Source organism: Pagrus major, chromosome 14 (genome assembly GCF_040436345.1).
Source record: "Pagrus major chromosome 14, Pma_NU_1.0".
Taxonomy (NCBI): domain Eukaryota; kingdom Metazoa; phylum Chordata; class Actinopteri; order Spariformes; family Sparidae; genus Pagrus; species Pagrus major.
In genome coordinates, this window is record NC_133228.1 from 55,770 (window position 1) to 80,719 (window position 24,950).

The 24,950-nt window shown below is 39.7% G+C and overlaps 1 long non-coding RNA gene across 1 annotated transcript; it reads left to right on the forward strand.

Moving 5' to 3' along the window:
- The first annotated feature begins 552 nt into the window (after positions 1-552).
- LOC141008504 (uncharacterized) lies at positions 553-24,719 on the forward strand. Its single transcript, XR_012180078.1, has 3 exons — positions 553-650; positions 905-1,119; positions 24,478-24,719. It is a non-coding gene; the product is annotated as an uncharacterized lncRNA (long non-coding RNA).
- Positions 24,720-24,950: the final 231 nt, after the last annotated feature.

Below are 24,950 nucleotides of genomic sequence, written 5' to 3' on the forward strand. Positions count from 1 at the left end.
GCTAGGCTAAGTCGCCATCAGTCTTGAAACCCATTTCTTCTTTCAGCTCCACCGAGTGTAAGCTAGTCCAGTATTTATCCGTGTCCGGGCTCTGTTCTATCACTTTCTCTTTTTCTTTTCTTCGCCTCCTCAGACAATACCTTCTTGGCCTTTTTAGCTGGCTCGGCTATGGCGTTGGTTTACGAAAAAATCCAAGTAGCTGCTGGCTAAATCCACTGACGAATAAACCCGCTCTGGGAAGTTACACAGTGCGGTTTCTGCCGGCGCGACCCCCCTCAGGCTGCAGAGACGTCATCGTTCATCCTATTAACCGTTTTTCTACCACTTGACTGAGTTTAGAAACATTATTTTAAGGTCGAAAAACTACCTAGTGTTGCTTTAACACAGATTCGGCAATAATTTAATGGCAATGATTTAAAAATGCCTTTAAGAAATGTGATGACGCTTCCCCTTTAAGGCACCCGTTGCCCGTGTTTACGCATGCTCCGGCCAGAGCTGAGCAGAGCTGAGATCGAAGGGGGGAGGGGAGAGAAGCAGAGAAATTAAGGAGTGAAATAGTTACAAAGACAGTTGGTTTAACGCCTGGAAAATAATACCCATCTACTTGGTGTTTCATGAGGACCATGTTTGAATAAGCCACAGCGGTTTTGGTGAGTTTCAGCTCGTTTTATTGATGCTTCGTTGTACTGTTTGCACTTGAATGAGTGACTGGTCTAGCAAAGAGAGCTAGCCTTAGCTAAACTGTTTAGCGGCTAATAGTCTGCGGTTTATCGACCAAAGAGTTTTATTTCACGTAAAAAGATTACATCATTATGTACATTACATTATGATTTAAACTCGCTGTAAAAGGCTATTTCATTTGCATGGACAGAGTAATTTATTTTGTTTATGGCCTGCTGTACAGGTCAGGTTTTTTTGCTTGCTCCTGAATGAAGTTTGACCAGAGAGACACTCTCCCTCGGTGCGGGAGACAGCACGTACGCACGCGACCGTGGGACACAAGATGGCGAACAAACCCACAGACTACGTTCCTTAAAGACATCTTCATCTTCACCTTCATATTCATCGCTTCAATGAGGATTTGCCGGATGGATTACTGGTAAACTCGCTGCCAGAGAGGTAGGAGTGTTGTAGATATTTCTTTTGAACTGAACTGAGTTGGAACAATAACTGAACTGAACTTAAACTTATTGAACTTGAACTGAAGTGTTACATGTTTACATTCTGTTTCATAATTGTCAATATTGTAATTTAAGGTGTAATATTGTTTCACTTTATTTGGATTTAGATGCCTTTAAATGGTGAAAAGGTTTTTCTACTTATGGAATTAATAGAACAATAAGGAAACCAAAATAGGTGCAACCTATTACCATAAATTGAGATAGTTAGTCACAGACCGGTCTAACATAACAAAATCTCTAATTTAAATCATCCTACCTGGATGAATTATTAAGGAAGAATATTTCTTATTTAGGAAAATAAACCTGAAAAAGGGAAAGTGAATACCAACCCTAACCCGTACCTGCAGGATACCTTAGACACTGTCTGAACACTGTTATGTTTATTGTTCTTGTTGACTTTAAAGTACCGGCTTTAATTTTAAAGAACCTGGTCTCTGGTTTAATTTGAACCTGTCGCCCCACTCCATCAGAACCTAGAACTGGTCCAGTGGCTTTCAATGATTCTTGGGAATTTGGATAAAACAGGTTTTAATTTTGAAAATAAAAAGTTAGTTAAATTACAAAATCTGAAGGTATATCATTATAGACCAAGGTCTTGGCTGTTCAGCAATGTACCGATGCAACCTCCTCATTTTGTAATTTTTTCATAAAATAGGCGTTTTTCCAGTTATTGTCAACGCTGTCAGACACAATAAAAAGCAAATTAATTTTTATTTATTTGGTCTAATATGTATTTAGAGCTTTTAAATCATTATCTGGCATTCTTAGTACACATGCTGTTAAATGTTGAATATTCAATTTTGTTCATTTTTTATACTGTTTCACGTGTAAAAGATCTAACATCATACGTTTACTTACATGTCATCAAATATATAAATCATCATAGTAAAAAATAAAGTCATTACCAGTAGGAATAATGTACAATGCATCACTGACATCATCTTAAACTGTCATCTAGTGTCCCCTACTCATAAAATAATACATTATATTCTTCTGTAAACTGTATATTAGACGTGAAGAACAGATAACAAATAACAATTGTGAGCACTAGGGCTGAACGATTTTAGGAAAAGATCTAATTGCGATTTTTCTGGCAGGTATTGCGATTTCGATTTGATTCACGATTTCCTTCAAATCAAGCTTCAGTGCAATATTCACAATGTACAGTAACATTAAAACATTAAATGCTATTACTCTAATGCAAGGATGAAAACTAAAGTTAAAAATTGCTTCCAAATGTATTTATTAACAAGAAACATGCATGGCTGATGGCTGCAGTTACCCTAACAGCCACAAAGGCCGTCGTGTCACTATTGAGTCTTATTTCTTGATCCTGCCCCAAGTTCCTTTAAATAAAATACAAAACAATTCCCGGTGGCTGCTCTTATCATGCGGAGTTACTCTGGCAGAAGATGCTGTAATTGTAGTCTGTTTGCTACAGTGGGCCTGAGTATCATTTTCACCAGACTTTTTCGTCATGCACTCGTCATGCAAATGCCTGTGTTGATTTTTCAAGTGCCGGTATAAATTGGTTGTGTTTCCGCTGGATGTTGCAACTTTAGCACGACAGGTTTTGCACAGTACCTGTTTCTGGTGCACGTCTCAAACCCGAAATACTTCCAAATGACCAACGTGCTGTTTTTCTTCGGGATTAAATCCCCTAACTCCGCTTCTGGTCCAGCTGGAGCCATTTCAGAACACGTTAAGGAACAGGTTAATACTGATTGGTTAGCGTGACCTGTCCACGAGTAGCATGCCGCTTCTGATTGGTGAGCTTGGCAGGATGGTAGAGAGACGGCATGTATGTGTAAAATAGTTGACACAACAGATCCTGGGTCAGTCAGGAGCGCTGCAAAAACCGCAGCTTTGGCGATCACATGATCGCGTTGTCTGAAATCGCAATTTCGATCAGAAAACGATAAATCGTTCAGCCCTAGTGAGCACTGTGGCAAACAGTCAATAAGAAACATGTTGAATTAGCAATAGGCTATCATTAATAAAAGTGCCCCTTAATAATCATCATAAGTAAAAAAGAAATCATTTCCAGTAGCAAGAAGATAGAATTCCTCACTGACCTCATATTTAACTGTCATGTAGTGCCCCTCACTAATAAAATAATATAGATCATATTCTTCTGTAAACTAAACTGTATATTGGACGTGAAGAACAGATAAATGAATAACTACGTCTTACAGTCTCTTTTCCATAAACTCAGGGTTCGTACGGGTGCTTGAAATCCTTGAAAGTGCTTGAATGTCAATGTTGTGTTTTCAAGGTCTGAAAAGTGCTTGGATTTTAGTTTAAGTGCTTGAAAATGCTTGACATTATAACTCTGTCTTTTTCACAAAATTGGGATCAGACTGGATAGTTTGCTTATAACAAGGAGAAATAAAATCAGTAAGAGAACCTTATGTGGAGATTTTTTTGCCTGGGCTCCGCTGAGCCTCTCTGCGACCTGCCAGTCTGTGTGTAACCCCGCCCTGCCCCCTTCAAAGAGAGAGAGCAAGAGATGACAAAATGCCAGGAGGCATTTGTGCAATGGGAGAGCCTGTGCTCTCCAGTCACATGAAAGGAAGTTAAGACTTATTGAGTAACTTAGACCAACGCTGCACCTTAACACTTTGTTTATGCTAACCGCTAACGTTAGCTAAATTAGCGGTTTTACAGACTAAATTATATAAAATGTGGGGTTGTCAAAGTTAACGTGTTAACCATAGACTGTAGAAAAAAGTACGCGTTAACGCATGTGATTAATATGGAAACCATAACACGCTAAAGAATAATCAACGCACCATTAATCACGTTACATGACCTAGCTAAGTTAGCGCCTGACTGTCTGTGTATGCAGTCTATGGCCTGTGTGTGTATCGTCACACATGCAGCCTGGTAGCAATAGAGAAGGATGGCTGAGGAGAAGGTCGAATTTGATGCAATTTGGACTGATGACACGTTCAATATTAATAAACTTTGATGAATAAGCGAACAGCGCTCTGTGCAGCACAGAGCATCTCTCCTGCTGCTCACAGGCTGTCAGCAGATGAGTCACTCACACTGGTTAACACCAGAGCTGAAAGTTCCAGAGTCAGAAACGGGACTGTTCAGTTTGTCTCTGTAACGTCACACCAGGCACTGACATCTGTAAGAGCTTTAAGTGTGAAAAGGGAATGTTCACTTTTCTCCACTTTTCATAACTTACTTCTAATAAAGTTTCTAATAAAGTTATTTATTTATTTTATATATTGACTCTGCCAGATTAGATGGCAAGCCAAGACTTCTTACAGATAGGTGACACATTTTGAAACATAAAAATCTATGTCAAAAAAGGAAAATTACAGGGTCCTCTCAGGTCTCTCTTTGTCTCGGTGAGAGTGTGCCTGAAGAACGTCAAGTGGCTTCTCTTTTTTTGGATAAAACTTTGTATTCTCCTTTAATTTTTAAACTTTGTGCTATTATGAAACATAATTTTAGATGTTTACAGCGTAATACAATGTACATAATTGTGATAAAGTGAAAAAAAAAAAAATGAGTATATATATTCCTGTAGATATGTATTTTACCCCAGCGATAAGGTGCTGGAAAATTTTGAAAATGACCCTTAAAAGTGCTTGAATTTGACGTTGAAAAATGTGTACAGACCCTGTAAACTGAAATGTTTCAAATTACAGAAAGCATTCTGTGTAAATACCACAAAACACATCTGGCACAAAAATAATAATAATAATTTGTGAACCCCTGTGAGTATTCCCTGACTGTTTTACATCACTCCACCACTCATTTAGCTTCATCAGGAAGTATATGGTGTATATGTTTCTCCTCTATGAAATCCATGACTTCAGCAGACAGGTTGTATATCTCCCTCGTCCTGCTTACACAACCTGGTGATGACGGTTCCACAAGTTTGACCAGAATATGGTCAAATGGTATGAAGCACATATCCTTTCCACCTCCTTTTGGATAGAATTGTGTGTTGGGCCCATGAGGGTGGAAAAACTCCACTTCCACATCTTGATGATGAGTCCACAGTGACAGCCTTTGCTAACCACCAGTTCTGGTCATAAATGACCGCAAGCCAATCTCTGCAATGAACTACATCAGCAGATAGATCTGTCGCAGTCCCGTCAGGACCACTCTTGGTCAGTGGTTCTTGCTCACTTTCCTCCCGTTCCGTTTCCTCCTTCAACATTGCCAAAGGACCTTTCCTCTTTTGCATTGGTATAGGACCATCATCCTCAACCTGTACCCTTGGTGTGTTGGCAGTCACCTGGAATATTGTTGGGCTGAAACACTTGCACATTTGTGGCTCACTGCAGAAACAGGACAGTGATCTGCAATGGATCTCAGAGTCGTTTCGGTGTGTTGGTGTGACCTGATGGAGTTTCCTTGCTGCAGGTACAGGTTTTAGTGATTGAGAAAGGAGTGCATCGTATGGCTGCATGTCAGCTTCAGTAATGATGGAGCTTAGTGCTGCAGAGGCTTCTGCCAACCATCTCATGGAAGATATTCCCATTTACAATGTCATTCCCCGCAGTATAAGGCTGTCTGCAGTCCTTTTCACAGTTCCTCCAATGCCGTCTGGGGCTCCCTTCCCATGTGAGGTGGGGAAGAAGTTCCTGGTTGTTCTCTTGAAACCTAGAGTTGGAGGGACACTGCAGAGGAGAGAAAAGTTCTTCTTGTTCTTGTGACCCACACAGGGCGGGATCTCAACACGGACTCATCGCGCTGCTACGTTAACAATTGAGTTTAGTCGGCATGTGAGAACTCGTCTGACACGGAGAGTCCCCTGTTGTGTGCTACATGTGTGAAATAACAGCTATAGTCTGGACTTTTTCTGGAGTGTATCTGTGTAAACGGCTTCATTCAGCGTCTCTCCCTCCCCTCTGGCACCGTGAGTTACCATGGTTACAGGAACGCCCTGAAACTTTATAATGATGATCAATAAGAAGCTTTTGGTTAGTTTAACTGTACAAAATCATGAATGTTGCCTGATTGTAGCTCAATGCTTAAATCTTGTATTATAACATATAGAACAAAGCCTCAGAGCTTCTTTGATTATTAACAGTATGTTAGTGATGACAGGTGATAACTCGCCATCAGACTGACAAGGCTGCAAAAGTTGCTGTATGTATGATGTATTTTTCTGTTAAACGATAAGAGGCTCACTTTAAACAATATTATTAATGATAATAATTAATGATAATGATGATGAGAAGAAGTAGAAAAATAGCGTACCGAAAAGTTCTGTAGGTGGTTGATTATTTGAAAGAGTAAAACTTGAGAGAAGCTTGGCAAAAAAAAGGCACAGATTGATTTCATAGATTGAAAATTACATTGAAAAGACAAAAAACATTTTAAGTGTGAATAGAACAGCTGTTCAGATCATCCTCCTGTAAAACACTGTTGGTCAAATATTTAAGCTTGATGTCTGCATTAGAGAACATGGTGTGGGGTGAGGCTGTAAATCTTATCTTATTTTTTTAGCACGTGTCAAGTAAAATGCCCTGTAACATGTTTCAGAAATTACAAATTGGGAATATGACTTGGCTACAGCTCGAAAAAACATTTCAGTCAAAAGATTTTTTTTTGCTTTAATCCATGGGTCTGGTTCTGAACTGAGCACACGTGTGTTGTTGTTTCTGTCTTCAGTTTGTCTTCATATCGTTGGAGAAGCTCTCCCAGCGTGCCACTGTGCATCGCAAGTCTTGTGTTGAAGTGGAGCCCATCTGCTGTTTGATCCTGAACTCGTTCCCATTGCTGCCATTCAACATTGGTCTGGTCTTGCTGTGGTGTGGGAAGTGTATGTTTGTGGAGACACCGGGTGCAGGAGCGCAGAAGACATGCCTCGCTTGTCTGTGAACAGCAGACAAGTTCAAAACTATCCTCCGGTTTGCTAGACTTGACGACACCATTTTCTCTTAGGACTTCAAGCATCAGCTTAGCATTCTCATGGTACTGACATTGGCGTGTCTTATGATCCGACGGTCTTGGTGCTGTGACATAGAATGGATGTAAGGCACAGAAGGATGAATAACTGAGCTTCACTCTCGGTTCCTTCTTGGTGAACTCCTTGTGGAGGTTCAATACTGTATCAGTCAGAATCATTCTCTGATGCTTTATTTTCTTGCGTGTGATTGTGTCCTGTTTGTCAGTTGTCATTCCTGCTGCATTATGGTAGAAATCCTGAACCTTCTGAGTAATTGCTTGAATGTGTTTTTTGTCAGTAGGCCTCCTCTTCCGCAGTGTGTTATATGAGAACCTTGCCTGACAGAGTCAAGTTCTTGTTCTTGTGGGCAGACTTGTTTTGTTTCAATTCATGAATGAGTGTGTTGTTGAACAGCAGAGTTTTCTTAATGGAGGGGTTTTTGAGTTGGCTTCCCCGCAGCAGCTGCTCTGTATTTTTTGGGGATTCTTGTATTTTTTTATTCCAAGCTTGTTCTCATACCCAACGCTTTTTCATTCTGTTCCTATCCTTTGTTACCTCTTGAAGTTTATTTCTCATAGCTTTCATCTCTCTAGAGAATCTCGCTCCTGTTTTCTTTCTTTCCCTTTCTCCTGCTATAGCCTGCCTACTCCAAGCTGGCTTGTGTATGGCCTGATCCACTGGACTGTCTGGGGGAGTTTCTGGGTGATCTGAGCCCTTTCTCTTACGTTCTCTTGATACTTGTTGACTATGTTTCCAAGCCTTTCTCTGACTTCTCTTTTCCCTTTCATTCAAGTCATTGATATTTTTTATCTTCCTTTCCTCCACCCTCTTCTTCCATCTTTGCCTTTCCGTTCTGAGGTATTCCTCCTTTAACTCTGCATCACTGTGTGTTTTCTCTCTACGCTTCTTTTGATATTCCCTGTTTCTTCTCCTTCTCTCCTCCACAGATAGCTGCTGCCTAGCCATAACTTCCTAAAATACATAAAGTCAAAGTTGAGTGTAATGACTATGAAATTGGGGGGAATTACTGTTGGCCCAATAACTACGATGACAACTGTAGGTTTTCATGACTTTACTGCAACCTCAGCACACCAATAACAACGACAGACTTGCGCATTCCTCCCCCAGAACAAACCTGTAACTTGCACATGCGCAGTGAGAAATAAAGCACATAACAAACTCCCCTTTTCTCTTTAAAGAAAAACAGTGCAAAGAAAATATTTATTTTTCTCCTTTTTAGTGTCCTTAACAGATAGCCAGGTTTAAAGTTTCAGCTTTAATAACTAAAGTAGAACAGTAAAAAAAACTTTGTTGTTTAGTCCATTTAGCTTTTACGCTGCCATACACCTTCGCTGAGAGCCCTCAGCAAAACGAGTGCAGACGCCCCCTTCTTGGTCAAACAGTCAGCGAGCTGCTCCTTAGTTGCTGACCACATGATCTGCTGAATAGTCCCAGAGTGGATGAGTTCCTTGACACTGCTGATCTCTAGTCGGAGTCTTTTCTCTGTGACTGATTTGGTGGATTTGACAGCATCCAAAAGAGAGTGGTTGTCAGTTACACACACTATAGGCAAATTGTTGCTTGTACAGTCACCTGTGGTGATCTCTGAGTACAGTGTAGCTAGGAAGACTGCACTGTCGATGCCATCTACAAGTGCCAAAGTCTCTCCAGCTAAAGTGCTCCGAACAACTCTCCTGATCCTTTTTGACTGCCAGCATATAGGCGAGAATCTTCCAACCTCTCCCATAAGCATGATCAGGTGCCCACCTTGAGTGCCTCCATCTGGAAGATTTCCCATGGATGAATCACTTAACACCACCAGCTTTAGGGCGCTGTCTTTTCCCAAGTACTGAAACCTCAAAGTCACCTCCTCTGACTTTAGTTTTCTGATCAGTTTATTTGCACAGTGCAGAGTCTGAACAGTGGCATGCTTTGTACTTGACGCCAGGATGGATATGTCACACATTATGTCGGGTCTGCTCTGCCTCGCCACCCGCAATATTTGGCCAATCTTTGACTTAAGCATATCATATTCAGTGTCTGTTAGGGGGGGGCTCTCGTGGGGTCCACATGAATGGGTTGGAGATTTTTTATGTACATCCATTGTTGCACCTGTATTTCATCCTCTACAGAGAGTACCTCCATCCCAATGTAGCTGAAGCTGTTGTGTTCTTCACGTCCAATTTGAAAAGTAGCTTTCAAGTGAGAAATGACTGTCATGGAGAACGTTTCCGAACCTCCCCAGATAAAGTCATCCACATGACAAGCAAGGACTCCCATCACATGGTAGGAGTCATCCAACCAGTAGAACACTGCTGGGTCAACTTTTGAAACAGTACCTCCCGACTGCTGCATAATGTCCTTTACCCTGTTGTACCAGTACAGAGAAGCATCTGTCAGGCCATAAACACACTTCTTCAACTTCCACACAGTTCCTTTGCTCTGAGCTTCTCGGGGAGGCCGAATGTAGACATCTCGGGTTAACTCTTTACCTTGCAAAAAGGCTGCTTCAATGTCTATGGAGTTCAGCTGCCATTTCTTTTGACATATAACAGCCATGATCATTTTTAGGGACTCTGAAGCACACGTAGGTGAATCTTTTGGTAGCTCCTCAGTGTTCATTTCCTCAAAGCCTCTTGCAACTAGTCTGGCTTTAGGGACAACACCATCTGGTGTCTCCTTGAGTGTGCACACCCACCTTGTAAAGATGCATTTCTGACTTTCATCTTTCACCTCTTCAAACACATTGTTCTGTTTCCAGTTGCTGAGTTCAGCGTGTTTGGCAGGTATGAAGGCTTCATCATTCACAATCAGTACGTCCTCTTTATGGCAGTCTGCACATAACTCAACATGTTCAGATGGACCCAGCTGAAGATTGTCTACTTGTCCTAAGTCCACTGATCCAGTTGTACCAGCAATTTCCTCAGGCTCTGTGTACTGTAAATTGTACCAGTTTTTGTGCGTTCCAGTGGCCTTTCCTGCCCGGCTGAGGATTTTTCCAGTGTGTACTTGGTCACTTCCACTGTCTGTGTATGTAACTACTTGTCCAGTTTTCAGCTTAAGTCCTTTCACAAGTAGTATTTGAGTGTGTTGATGTGTGAGGGGGCTCATTGTTATCCTCAGCATCTTCATCATTTGAGGGTGCCTCTTCCTCACTTTTATTGTCAGTCTTATTTTTATAGAGTCCAGTTTCTGGTAATGTGGCATTTTCAGTTCCCATCAACTGATTATCTCTTTCTCTCAGCATATCTTGCGAGCCATCAACCTTTCGAAGTCTGGATTGATGTACACGAACATAAGTGCCTCCATGGTGAACAAACATCACCACACCATCTTGGCCGATGACCACACCTGGACCTTTCCACTCTGTAGAATCCACCCGTTTGTAGTAAACCTTATCCTCCATTTCATATCGGTCATCAGTGGGTCGCACTTGTTTACGAAGGGCTCTTCGTATCCTCTCAGAGCATTCTGTTTCTGTGAATGCTCTCCTTGTAGCATGTAGTGCTGAGATGTGTTGGGCCATCCAAGTAGCCATGCTAGTCCCTTCTGATCTGGGAGCTTATCAGTGAGAACTGACGGCAAATTTGGGTTCTGCCCGAACACTAGCTGGTAGGGACTGTAGCCATGTACATTGTGCATAGTTTTTTTGCCATCAGGGCCCAGTCTAGGGCTGTCTTCCAATCACATCCGTTGTCTCTCTTTACTTTCAACAGGATTTCAGTGAGAGTTTGATTATGCCTTTCTAATAGACCGTTGCTCCATGGACTATAAGCTGCAGTCGTTTTCACTTCAAAGTTTTCAGCCATGTCCCTCATTTCCTCATTATTAAATTCACCCCCATTGTCAGTGAACAGTCTGCGTGGAGGACCATGAACACTTATCCAGCAGTGAATAAAGTGCTTCACTATCTCTTTGGGTTTCTTGGTGGTTATAATGCTCCCTGCACTGAATTGTGTGAAGTGGTCAATGGCATGCAGATACCACACTCCTGGCTCTAGCTCATGTAAGTCCATAGCTACAGTTTCATTGTAGGTTGAGGCCATGGGTAAACCTACTGCTGGCTTTGGCTTTGGTTTACTGTATCTAATGCATGTCTCACAGTTCTTTACAATATCCTTCAGGATTGTGGTGCACTCCTCATCAGTATTACCTGAGCAGGTCAGTAGTTTTTTCAGTCTGTCAACTGAGGCATGTCCAAACTGCTTGTGCAGTTTCAATAGAATTTTTTGTTTTTCCTGTTTTGTCATGTTTTCTGTCACAATTAGGATGTCATCTTCATTTTGGATGTCACTTCCACCTGGGGAACTCTCATCCCTCAAGTTCACACAATAATGTCCTGACGATATCAGTTCAAGTTTCACAGGTTGCTTGAAAATAATGGCTTTGTCATTCTCAATGTCCAAAACTGCACCTGCTCTTTTCAGTGACGTTTTGCTTAAAAGCAAAGGGATATCGGCTGGGACAACTTCTGTCTCAATTTGACATCTAGTCTGTGCTATCACAGCTGGGATTTTCACTTTCTTTGTGGAATGGACAATTCTCCCATCACCAAACTTGAATGGTCTTGCACTTTTTATGTCCTTCATTTTAAGTAACTCATCCTGTGTTAGTTGACTGACATAATGATCAAGCCATTTTTCGTGTCAATCACAGCAGATCCCAAAGACTCCAACATGAAAATCTCTGTGTTAGACAATGTGTCTTTAGACAATACAGTAATGTTGCATTCTTCAAACTCTGTTTGTCTTTCATCTTCTGTCAGTTTAGCATGTTCATTTTTGTGGGGGCAGTCCTTTGCCCAGTGATATATGCTTTGGCAGACTGCACATCTCGTTCTCCTGCCGTATCTGTCAAGCGGATTGGTACCTTGAACAGCTGTTTGACGTTGCATATTTGACCTACTTTCTCTTCTGCCGGTAATCTTTGTGTAATAGGCAGCGTCAGTTGCATCTCCGCTCACCTGCAGTGCATCAGCGCCCCTCTGTGGCGTAGTATCGCCAAAAATCCTCTTCAATGTGGCCTTCATGTTGTCAAACGTGAGGCGTGGACAAGCGGTAAGCGCCAACTGTTTATCTTTAACATTCAGTCCCGCAGTGTCTAGCAGCTTGAATGCTAACACTGCATCCGGGAGCTCCATTTTGAACTGGTGAATTCTGTTGTACCTCCGTTCAAACTCAACAATGTAATCCACTATCGAAACGCCATTGTCTTTCGTTATCCGGTCAAACTCCGTGTACGCCTCGTATTGGCGGTCCTTTTCCTCTTTCAAAAACACAGGGTCCAGTTTTTTCAGAAGTGTAGTCATTCCATTATCCATTATGTTCAAATCCTCTGCGGCTACTTCCAGCGCGCTGTCCCTCGCTCTTCCCATTAGCGACAAGGCAACCGTCAGGGCCTGCTTCTTCTTATCCAAGTCACTAACCAGTCTCCAGATTTCAACCTCATTTTTCCAGCTTTCATAAGATTTCTTCTCATCAAACGCTGGCGGAACTTTATAGTTACCAGCGGCCATCCTCTACTACCAATGTTGGCTCAATAACTACGATGACAACTGTAGGTTTTCTTGACTTTACTGCAACCTCAGCACACCAATAACAATGACAGACTTCCGCATTCCTCCCCCAGAACAAACCTGTAACTTGCACATGCGCAGTGAGAAATAAAGCACATAACAATTACAGTGAATGTTAGATTTGGTTAAATGTTGTCATGCCATTTTCATTTGGCTTTAGTCATTGGAGATGCATAGCCTACAAGGGATATTGTATACTATGTGCTATGTACGTAGGTAATAGGTGCACTATGTGCATCCCAAATGACGTAAGCCAAATGAATATGGCATAATAGTGAATTGAGAGAGAAGGAAGGCGCACCTCATCCCCTAGGGTTGGACGATATGGAAGAAATATAGGGGGAATTACATAAATAAAAATATAAAAGAGGTTAATGAAACATTACAGATCAACAATTATATTCTAGCCTCTGTTGAGGACCATTTGGAGGTTTTTGTCACCACCACCGTCAGACAGAAAACCTGACGGTGGTGACAAAAACCTACTCTTTCACATGATATGCATGAGTTGTTCACATTAGCCATCTTGTTTACCCTCTGTTGCTAGCTACTTCAGACCTCTTCGTAAAAAGTAAACATTTATGTCATAATCTAATCTAATATTTTTTATACAAAAGAGATGGTGTTGACATGTTATGGTTGTGACAGTAGCAGTGTCCAAAAATATGAACAAGTTTAAGAGAAAATAGCAAACTTACGGGAGCTTGATTGATCTTGAAGCATGCAGTAGAGCTGAAGGTTTGAAAATGGGGTCCTCAGGAATGTAGTTGACCTTGTAGTTGCCTGATTTTATTGCTTTTTATAAATATCTGACGGTGGTGACGAATATGTGGGACACATTTTGAGCAACCACAAAATAATAGTAAATATTGTTCAAAACTCACTGTTCGTACATATTACAATGTACTCTGTCATGTGGTAAAGATATTATTCTTTTGTAATCAAGTTGAAATGATTCTCCTATCCGAGGACAACTGATTTTGTAGGCAATGGGCCAGCATATAAAAATAAACCTATAAAAGAACCTTACATATGTGCAAAGGACCCCCTGATTATAACCTTGATTCTTTTTATTCATGAAAATGTTATTAATTTCCAACAGAATTAGCACTTTTCTTAGTGGGGCATGTTTTTGCCAAGTTTCAAGAATCGGTGCTTTAATAGTGTGTCTGGCGGACACTAGTGCTACACACCTCTACTTACTTACCTTAAAAAGTTAACAATTCATAATTACCTTAAAAACTCTAAATTTATCTAAATTCATATGGAGATTATAACATTGGAGGAAAGGGGGAGGGACAAATGAAGTGAAAAGGACAATCTAAGAAGAAACCACTAAAGCTTAAGGGACACAAAATCGGGAGGTAATAAAAGGAGGCTTGTAGGAGAGAGAGCTCACTTCTGCTCTGACCACAGGAAGAGAAGCACCTCAGTCAGCCAGTCAAGAACAGCCAACTTGTTTTCTTTTTAGTGCGCCTTGGCTTGAGGAAGTGCTACAGGTCAAAACGTCACCCTTGGCACACACTTTTTTCATTTATATACTTAAAAACAATTTAATTTCTTTTCATTTTACACACAAATTTATTTTTTTCAATTCATAGATCATTTTAGTTAGTTAAAAAATACATAAATGTATTTTCATTTCGTAGACGATAATAATAATAATAATAATATTTCAATAACTATAATTACATAAATACACAGCTCCAAAACAAAACAATGGATGGGGGTTGGACAGAGGTACGCTACGGCATGAGGCGCCAGCGCGACCATCAACCCAGTTGGGACAGAGTGATTGAGGCTTCAAGTGGGAAGGACCGTGCACCTCCCGTTAGTGATGGGACTTCCGGCTGTTTTAAAAGAGCCTGTTCTTATGGCTCGGCTCACTAAAAAGAGCCGGGTCTTTCAGCTCCCAAATGGCTCCTCCGATTTTTTGTTGCTTCAATTAATTGATTACAAAAAATAATGTAAAATTATGTGTAAATTTAATTACTAATGTACAAATATTCATTATTTATATGGCTTATTATACTCAACAGAGTGCTACAAAAAATTAATTTTTAAGTACATAGCCTTTTACACAAACTGTCTTTATAGAGCTCTGGGTTGTGGTGGTGTAGTGTAGACACTGGGTAACCAATAAGTGGAATTTATCCAGGGTTATGGTAGCAGTTTACTACCTATCCAGTTTTATTCACAATTTTCAATTTCTGAACTGAAATGCTACAAATGCTGGAAGTGGAAACCATAGAAATATACATAACCATCAACATACAACCACAACTGTATGACCTTAACTCTGCATCAATAGATTAAAATAAAAATAAAACACAAATGTATTTCCCTCTTTCTTTCTTTGTGAAAACAAATGATTGTTTACATTCTCTATAAACAATGAAATTATTATTTTTACTCTTTACAAAGGCACCGGACAAGATGCTCCTTGTCTGTTTGAATTGGGAGTCCCTTTCTCAACCCCTGAGAACAATTCAATACCGGACGGTCTTCAATTCAAAATGAAAGCTGGGTTACAACTGCAGCAGCAGCAGCAGCAACAGATGCAGCAGACACACTGGCACTTTCATTAGTAGAAGGTTCTCTTCCAACTGCACCGATGAATGTACAGTTCTAATGTGCCTGTGCAGGTTATTTGTAGAGCCTGCTCGATATGAGATTTTAGCCTTGCATACTCTACACTCAATTTTACTGCGTCTCCTGCCGTCACTCATTTTCTCACCTTTCCAGCGTGTTATCTCTGTAGGGGCTGTTCTCTCTCTCACGCACGCGTCTCCCTCCCTCCTGTTTCTCTCTGTCTGTGTGTGCTGTGTCTGTAACCCCCGCCCCTCCCCCCGCTCAGTGCGGACACATAGACGCCACCACACATCATGTAGTTGACCACTCACGTGCGGCTTAAACAGAACACCTTACAAAGTTAGAACAACAATTCATACTTACCATAAAAGTTGAAAACAGCAATTCACACTTACCTTAAAAAGTTAGAACCACAATTCATACTTACCATAAAAGTGAAAATCAACAATTCATACTTGCCTTAAAAACTTAGAACAACAATTCATACTTACCTTAACCCTCGTGTAGACTTGGGGTTCTGACCCCAAGTTAAATCTTTTCCCGTCAAAATTTGTTTTTTATTCATCAAATGGTCTGAAAATAATGGATGTTGTCCGATACTATGCTCTTCATGATTTAAATAAATTTGAAATAATTTGATTGAATTATTGTTCAATAAAATTACTTGTCCTTAACAATTGTCCTCTGGGGTCAATAAGACCCTGCAGCACAAAGTGGTGCGATGGAGCAAATTGTCACACCATACTGCTTTCCAAAACATCTTTGATCTTGGATGTTTGATGTGTGGGGTCAAGCAACGGTTATGACAACAACAAAAAAGGTCTTCTCTCACAGGTGTTGGAGCATTTCACATTTTAGTCTGAGAGAGACAGGCAGCACAATGAGGAGGCAGAGGCGGGTCAGTGACAAATAAGGGTTTGCATTATGAGCAATTCAAAAATGTTTTAAAAGCTTGCATCAGATTTGCTAAAATATATATTTTGTATTTATGTTGGTTTCATGCAATTTGAAATAGCATTTGAATTATTTTTTACGAAAGGTAAGACTGATTGCTCCTGAAAATGTCAAGTGGTGTAACCACAACAAAGGAGAAATATTAAATATTTATTTCCACCTAGAGTGTATGCAAGTGTACTACTTGTAATATAGAGCAGGACAAATGCTGAAAACACTTTGTTTTCTAAATAATATTTGACAAATTATGTATAAACTGTTAAAAAACATGTTAATACATTGCAATAGAGGATTACATCTTATTCCACATGAATTTTCCTGAATATTATAATATTTTTATGAAAAATACTGGTTACACCAATTGAAACAAACCAGTTTATTATTTTCAATGAAGAAAAAACATCAAGATTAATTCATTTTTACAAATTAAACATCCAAAAATCATGTGGACTTGTGTTATTTTATGAATTAATTTAAAAAACAAACTTCAAAAAATCATGTGAACTCATGTTTTGACTGCAATGAATAAGTGTAAAAACATGTCAAAAGTTGTGTGTGTGAGGTGGTGCTGGAAGGGATAGAGAGAGAGGGAGAATTGTGTGTTTAGGGCTGTGTGTGTGCTGGGAAATGTTTCCAGTCCTCTGTCATGAGTTTTGAATGACGTGAGTTCAAATGTTCTGGCTCAGAGATTATGTGCAGCACATTAGACTCATAATAGAATAGGATGTCAGGTGGATGAGGCCAGGTGAAGACATTCTTCCCACCCAGAGGGTTGCATGCAGCTCACTTCCACTTCTTCACCCACCACCTGGATGACCTGTCCCACGAAAGGCTTACTTTCATATCTGTCCAGAATGAACTTGCCTTTAAGATCCTGCTGTAAGTTGGTAGATGTTGAGGGGAGGTCTTCTGATTGCAGGTTGCGGAGATCTACTGCAGTTGGATCATAGTGCTTGCAGATATCAGGTCTTGCACAGAAACATGAAATTTCCCTCCACTGAATCGCAGCTGGCTCTTCAGAGGTCACTTGGTGAATTTTCAGTGTACCTTTTTACGGCTGGGACATTTGTTGGGACTGATTCGTCGTACTTGGCAATGGCTTCCTCGGATATCCAAAAGTACTTGATGCTTGAGGGCTGATCCTTCAGGAAGTTGTAAAGTTCCTCAGCTGTCTGCAAGTCAGTGCCTCTTTGGACTGCTGTGTCTGCAGTACGCTTGACAGCCCCTTCCACTCCATCAGGAGCTCCTTTCCCATGCGATTTCTCACTGAAATTCCAAGTGACCCTTTGAAACTCACTCAGAAAAGGCACTGTGCTGAGAAAAAAAAAGTTTTTCTTGTTCCTGTATTGGGTCACTGGTCCATCACTTGCCTATGGCATCCTTCAATACAGGCTCCATGTGAGCCTACATGAATGCAGACTTCTGAGGTGTCTCATGGCTGTTGAATTGTACAGTGCATGGAGGTCCTTGAGAGAGTGCAGCAGTACCCTCCTTTGCTGCTTGATTTTATTTTTAGTTATTGTATCCTTTTTGCGTGATGACATGCGACTATTCTCATCCTTACAGAGAAAGCTGGCCACTTCCTCTCTTTTCATTTGTGAGGCTTTCTTTTTGTTTTTCATTTTGTTCTTTTCACTGACCATTTTCTTTTTTTTCTGTTCCCTTTTAACTTTGCGACGTTCAGACCTCAGCTTTTCCCTCTCTTTCAGCACTGAGCTATAATATTTGTTCTTTCTTTCCTTTCCTTTCCTTTCCTTTCCTTGCAGGGGTTGAGTATGCTTGCGGTCTCTCTACAACTGGCTGCTCATAGTCATGATCGTCCAGATGATTATGCATAGGCTCTGGATTGTCGAGATGCTGAATTTGCTCATCTGACGTGTCCATAGATTGTGGGGTTAAGTTGAGAACATCAGCAAGCACCCTTTTCTGTTCTCTGTAGTCTCGCTGGTAATTTCTCCACTCTTCCCTCAACTTCTCCTGCTTTGTTTTGGAAAGCTCAGCTGCTGGAGTACTTTTAGTCTTTCCCTCTCTTTTTCTCCTTTGATAACTAAATGGTAAAATAGAAAAATAAAAGCAATTAGCCTAAATCACTATATTACTCTGACTTTAACCTGATATTCTTTCACAGTATTTAAAGTGTGTGTGTGTGTGTGTGTGTGTGTGTGTGTGTGTGTGTGTGTGTGTGTGTGTGTGTGTGTGTGTGTGTGTAAAACCACCTTTCGCGCCTTTTGGCAAGGTAATTGGCCCTTGCAGCAGGATATGCACTGACTCGTGCTCTGTGACGAGCCACTTTTTCTTTGCTTGATAATGGCATCTATTGGGGGAAAAGAGGCTCTATTATATTGCAATAATTATGAAACAATAGAAAGTTAATAAATGTAATTTTACAGATCTACATTTTAATCTTTGACTAACATTTCTCATATTGGAGTTTTAAGTCTTTTTAAAGCTGCTGTTCATGTTCAACATTGTCACTGTTCACCCACTTCATTCTGCTATATTATGAAATTACATATATTGCACTATATATTGCTTAAAATTGTAAGTGAATGGAATACAAATATATATTAAAGCTAAACATTTAAAAAAATATCAAAGCCATGCAAAATAATGATTTTATCCTAACCTTCCAGAGCTTTGATAATAAAGTTGTGGATAAATCACCACTTCGTCAAGAGAAATATAACACGCAACACTTAAACATAGTTCCACATAGTAAGTTAGTTCATATTACATCTTTAATCAGCATCATAAACTACTGATATTTGACAAAATCGGCCTCTAACCAAAAGGAATGTAATAAAAGTCAGATGGTGAAACCGGTTACACCATTTGACATTTCAATTTAAATTCAAATTTAACAGGCATTATGATGGACACCTATGTAAGCACATGGCCTTGGTGTGAAGATTTCAAACACATTTTTTAAAATAAATACTTATTTTTACAATTATTATGAATGATAAATGTTTTCCTGGGGTCATACCATTTGACATGTAACCCTAAGCACACCTGACCATACCCTAAAAATGTCAAATTATCAAGATTTCCAAGAGAGTTACTAACCTCGTCATGCAGCAGTTAGGCTAATCAGGGGTCCTTCTCTGTGATATAATTTCCTGTCACATGGTCTTCTTGCACAAATTAACAAAATGGCTCCTTAAATGTTGGTTACACCACCTTGACACTTTAGGAAGTTGACTTTAGAGACACAATTCCCCAAATTAATTATAATATTCAGAACAATGGTGTTCCATGTATTTTATTCATTATTAAACAACACAAATGTAAGATTATGCCAAACTAGTTGATAGGGTGTTTTATTGAGAATTTCACCTTTTTTGAACAAGTTTAACTATTTGATACAAAGTTTTTATGGTTACACCACATTGACATTTTTGCCATTATCCCCTGAATATTCTCTGAAAATTGATTTAAATCCAGAAATTTTAGATGAGGTCTTCAAAAAGAGAATGTATGTAAGTTTATTTTCTAATTTTAACCTTTTATAAATTCAACTGAACCATAAGAACACAAAAAAATTGCGTCACGTCATTGACCCACGCGCTATACTGCACAGGAGGCTTGTGAGCTCATTTTTAACCATGTTGTGGAAAAGAATGACCAGGAGGACAATGCTGAACATAATGAGGAGGAAGAATCAACTGATGAGAAGGATTCAGGGTCAGAAGAGGGGAGGAGGGAAACCTTGGAACGATTATAGGCTCAAAACTCACATTTGAAACTAACTGTGAAGCTGTGTGTATAAAAAGGGCATCAGTGCCTGTTCTGTTGGAGGAAACTGAGTCGCTTCCACATTGACAAATCCATCATGACTCTCTTTTACCATGCTTTTATTGAATCCGTTTTATTATTTGCACTAGCAGCCTGGTTTGGGAACCTCTCTTTGAAAAATAAAAGCTCACTCAACCAAATAGTAAAGTGGTCTAGCAGGCTGATTGGTGAGCCACAACTCAACGTGGAGACCTTGCATACAAAACAGCTACAGCGCATATGTGGTTCAATTTTAAATGACAGTTCCCATCCATTGCACGAGTTTCAGCTTCTCCCCTTTGAGCGCAGGTTTACAATCCCCCGTGCTACCATTTTCATCAAATCTCAAGAGCGATTCGATTTGATGATAAAGACACAAGAGAAGATCGCCGTGCACGAGACAAACTTGCTCCCGTTCGAGACGTATGGGACCAAGTGGGTGTCTCTCTTGCCGTTGATGTACGATCCATGCACTGATGTGACTGGATGAGCGCCTGGTCCCCTTCAGATGTCGCTGTCCATTCAAACAGTACATCCCGAGTAAACCAGGGAAATATGGGATAAAAATATGGGCAGCAGGCCGTGCCAGGTTAGGGTTAGGTTAACCCTCTAGGTGCCAAAGTCGCATTATTGCGACAGGCAACATTGCTCATTAAAACAGCCCATATCTTTAAATCTACTGCCTTGTGCTGTTACTGCTTGCTACCACTAGATAGCCAATAGATACAGCTTCAATCCTGACGTCATTTGGGGGTGTGTTTCTATGCAAAATACCTGAGAAAAAAAAGTTTGAAACCCGACACCGGCTGTCGGAGCGGCAGCGGCTAAGCGGGCAGAGTGGGAGAGGAGAGAGCCGCGGAGCGGTGGCGGAAGTGTGCTGGACAGATCGAGAGACAGACAGCGATTTTTGTAATAAAAAACAAAATGCCCAAAAGACTTTACAGTGTGGATGAGGTGCTTGCACAGATCTTTGCAGATCGCGATTCAGAAGGGGATGATTTGCCCTCTGATGACAATCGCTCGTCAGAGACGAGTGACTGACGGTGCTGCAGCTGCGCACACTGTCACACAAGCAACACACGCTGATCACAGCGAGAGTTTTCTTTTCTTTTTACAAGTTAGATTAGGACATTTACTCCTATCAGATTCCTGTTCATTTACTCTGAGGATGAGAGGATGAAAAAAAAAAAAATCTACTGTGTAAATATGTTCAGAATTCCGTTTTACTGAATTTTACCTGGTGACATACAAATTAGATTAGTAAATTTACTCCAATCAAACTCCTGTTCCTTTATTTTGAGGATGAGATGACAATATAAATATTTTTTTTCTGTGTAAATATGTTCAAAAATCAGTTTTACTGAAAGTTACTTTCAGTCACCTGGTGACGTCACAATATGCAAATTAGATGATTAAATTTACTCCCATCACAAACTTTAGGTCATTATGAATATTTTTCTCATTTACACTATGAATTTATCTCTCACCACTTCCAAGCTACAGCCTTTTGAAATCTTACAATCCAAACGGAATATTTTCCTAAATAAACTCTGGCGCCTAGAGGGTTAAAAGGCCAGGTTAAAAGGCCAAAAATCATCGAAGATTACAATCACAACAAAGGGGGTGTCGATAACCTTGACAAGGAAATGCACATTTATTATTCATAATATTTATAATATATATGGAAAGGAGTAATGCATTGAATTTGTGTGTAGGGAAAAAAACTTCCTTTCCTGAATATGAGCTCGGGCGACAACTGGTGATACCTCACATCAAGCGACGCAAGGTCAGCATTAAGCTACATTTCCGTTGCTCTTCCTTCTCCCTATTCTGAAAAGTTAGTTTTGAAAAGTTAAATATTTTGGAAATGAATGTTGACATGTTTTATATGTCAGGTAATGAGTTGGAATAAAGTTGACTAAAAAGTTGAAACACAGAGGTGGGTGATAATTTATACTTTGTTTCATAAACAGTCAAACCAGACGCGGTCATTTTTGACCTGGGAGGACAACAGGTGTGATTATTTGCTGCCATTAAAAAAAATTGAAGTGGTTTAAAAACAGCGTCCTAACTCTACTTTGACATATACCAGTCTGATGATCTATCAATACACGTGACGCGTTAACTATAGTCAGAATAATTGATGATTTTATTTATTTTTACTCAAAAACAAGGTAAAAGTTCATTTAAATGAGGTCTTACAGGCCTTGAATTTCAAATGGAATAAAGAAATGGTGTTAATGTGTTTGAATGAAGTTGTAATTAAAGGTGTAACACAGTATTGGGTAAAGTATCCACTTTATATACTTTAAATAACAGTCAAACCAGACGGGGTCAATTTTGACCCCATAGGACAGCAGGTGTGATTATGTGCTGCCATTAAAACAATTCAAATGATTCAAAAACGGCATTCTCACTAAACTTTGACAAATACCACTCTGTGATAAGTCAAATAGTCAAAATGATATAAAGTCAAAATAATTAATTGTTTCATTTTAATTTCACTCAAAAACAGGGTATACTTTTATGTAAACAAGTTATATTGGCCCTAAATTCCAAAACAAAGGGAAAAATTTGTGGTAATGGGTTGGACTGAAGTTAGACGAAAGGTGTAACACAGAATTGATTGACATTTATACTATATGCTTTTAATAACAGTCAAACCAGACAGGGTCATTTTTGACCCCAGAGGACAAAAGGTGTATGGCAATTGGGAGGATTGAACAAGGGTTAAACAATTAAAACAACAATTTATACTTACCTTAAAAAGTTAGTCTTAAATTAGATCATTTCATAAATTCATACTTACTTTAAAAACCTACATTCAGATTATTTCATGTACAAAAAGTTTAAATCTGTAGGGGAACTATAGTATTGCTCCGTAACGTCGAAAAGGGGAGGGACCATTGAAACAAGAGTAGAGGGGTATAAAATGATACGCTCAGGAGAAGGATCTCACCTTTGCTCAGACCACTGAAAGGGAAGCATCTCTCCACAAGTCAGTCAGACAATTAGCATTTGTTTGCAAGCCTGAAGAAAACCCAGACAGGGTCGAAACAATGGGTTATTCTTATTGTTATCTTTTATTGCTTGCTTTTATTGTGCTGGGACCTGAGTATTGTTTCGTTCTATCATGTGCAAACGTGAATTGAATGACAATAAACAAACCTTTGAACCTTTTGAGCTCTTCATCTTAAAATGGAACATTCTAGCTTCATACTTACATTAAGTAACTAACAATGAGTGATAAACGGGTTATTCAACCTTTTATTCAACAACTGAAATCTTTTACAGCAAAACTAAACATCTTTCTTTTTATCAAAAATGATATAAAATAATAAGAGCAGCTCTACATCAGATTCTTGAGTGGTCCACAACCCCTTGTTTTGTAAATAGTAGAAAATAAGTAAACAAATTAGTTGTGTTACCTCTCGTTGTGGCAACAGATGCAAGGCACTGTCGACACAGAACACGTGTTTGGTCAATATCATCCTTCTTGTAGCCGAAATAATTCCAGATAACTGACGTCGCTTTTCTTTTTGGCACCAAGTCTTCGTTTTTGGTGATTTTCTCTTGTTCGTTGCTCATTTTTTAATGTTGTTACAAGCGACTCACTCCATGTGCAGGGGCGTGGTCTGCTGAGGCACACTGAATAAGAACTAATGTGATTGGTGGATCGCTGCACATGCAGAGTCCGCATGCACAGCGTGTGTCAGGTACCCTTGGAATTAGATGAGTTCATTTGCTTCCTACATCGCAGGCCCTGCGATGTGACTATTGCGCACACGTACATCGCGATGACGATGCTCAAACGATATATTGTGCAGCTCTACCAAACAGTGTCTTGGAAGGAGAAGTGGGATCATGTAGACATAATGTACTGACATTGTGGGTTAAATGTTGGGTTTCAAACTTAGTTACTGTGCCCTCTTCCAAGGTTGTATTAATTTATTTCATGGTGCTGCATTGTGACAGGCAGTGTGTGCACGAGAGATTGAGATTCTCTTCTGAAAATTCTGACACCACACTCAATACAGTGAAATTCAATGAAATCAGAATTATTGCTTTAGTAATATTTGGCCTATGTATGTATATATTTATGTAGCACTTTTGTTTCTATTCTTTCTACCAGTTACTACTTATTTTATTGTAGCCTACAACAGAGTTAGGAAGTCCCTATAACAGATATATTCCTGTGTTGCAGAAGAACCTCAGCGATATTGATGAAAAATGACGGGCTCTGACTGCCATTGTTTTACATACATTCAAACTAAAACTTACATAAATATTAATTTAAATGATGCTGGAGAAGCCACATCATCTGCCTTTGTCTGCATGTTTGTATTGCAGTGTAAATACAGCAATATTATCTGGAGAAACCATCTTTGTGTTCATTGAGAAATTCTTAATGCCTGTTACTAACCCAACATCTTCCCTTTCCCACCATTTTATACTTTCTCTTCCCCTCTTACTCTCTGTAGGTATTTGGAGCTGTAGGGCCTGGACCTGTACACACCACCCTCTGCCCCATGATTCTGCTCAACACCATCTGTAATATTGTCATTATTGTTGTTGTTTCATTAGTATCATTGACATTGTCATTGTTTATTTCCTCCATCTTGCATCTAGTGGAAATGTGCTTTGCCACTCTCTCTCCCTCCCTCTCTCTAACCTGTATTTTGTTTTGACGCTATATAAATAAAATTGAATTGAAACATTGGAATTCTTAATCTGTGTGATGGAAGATCTGAAAATGTAAATAAAGATGTAATAAACAGAAAGACACACAATTACTGCTTTTGAACACAAAGTGTAATACTTTTTAATGATAAAACAGGTAACGTGGGTTCCACCCAAACTTCTTACTTCCAAATAAATAATGTGAGGTAGACAATGTAGACGAGCAGTAGACTTAACACCACGACAAAAAAGACCACGAGGAAAATAGTAATGG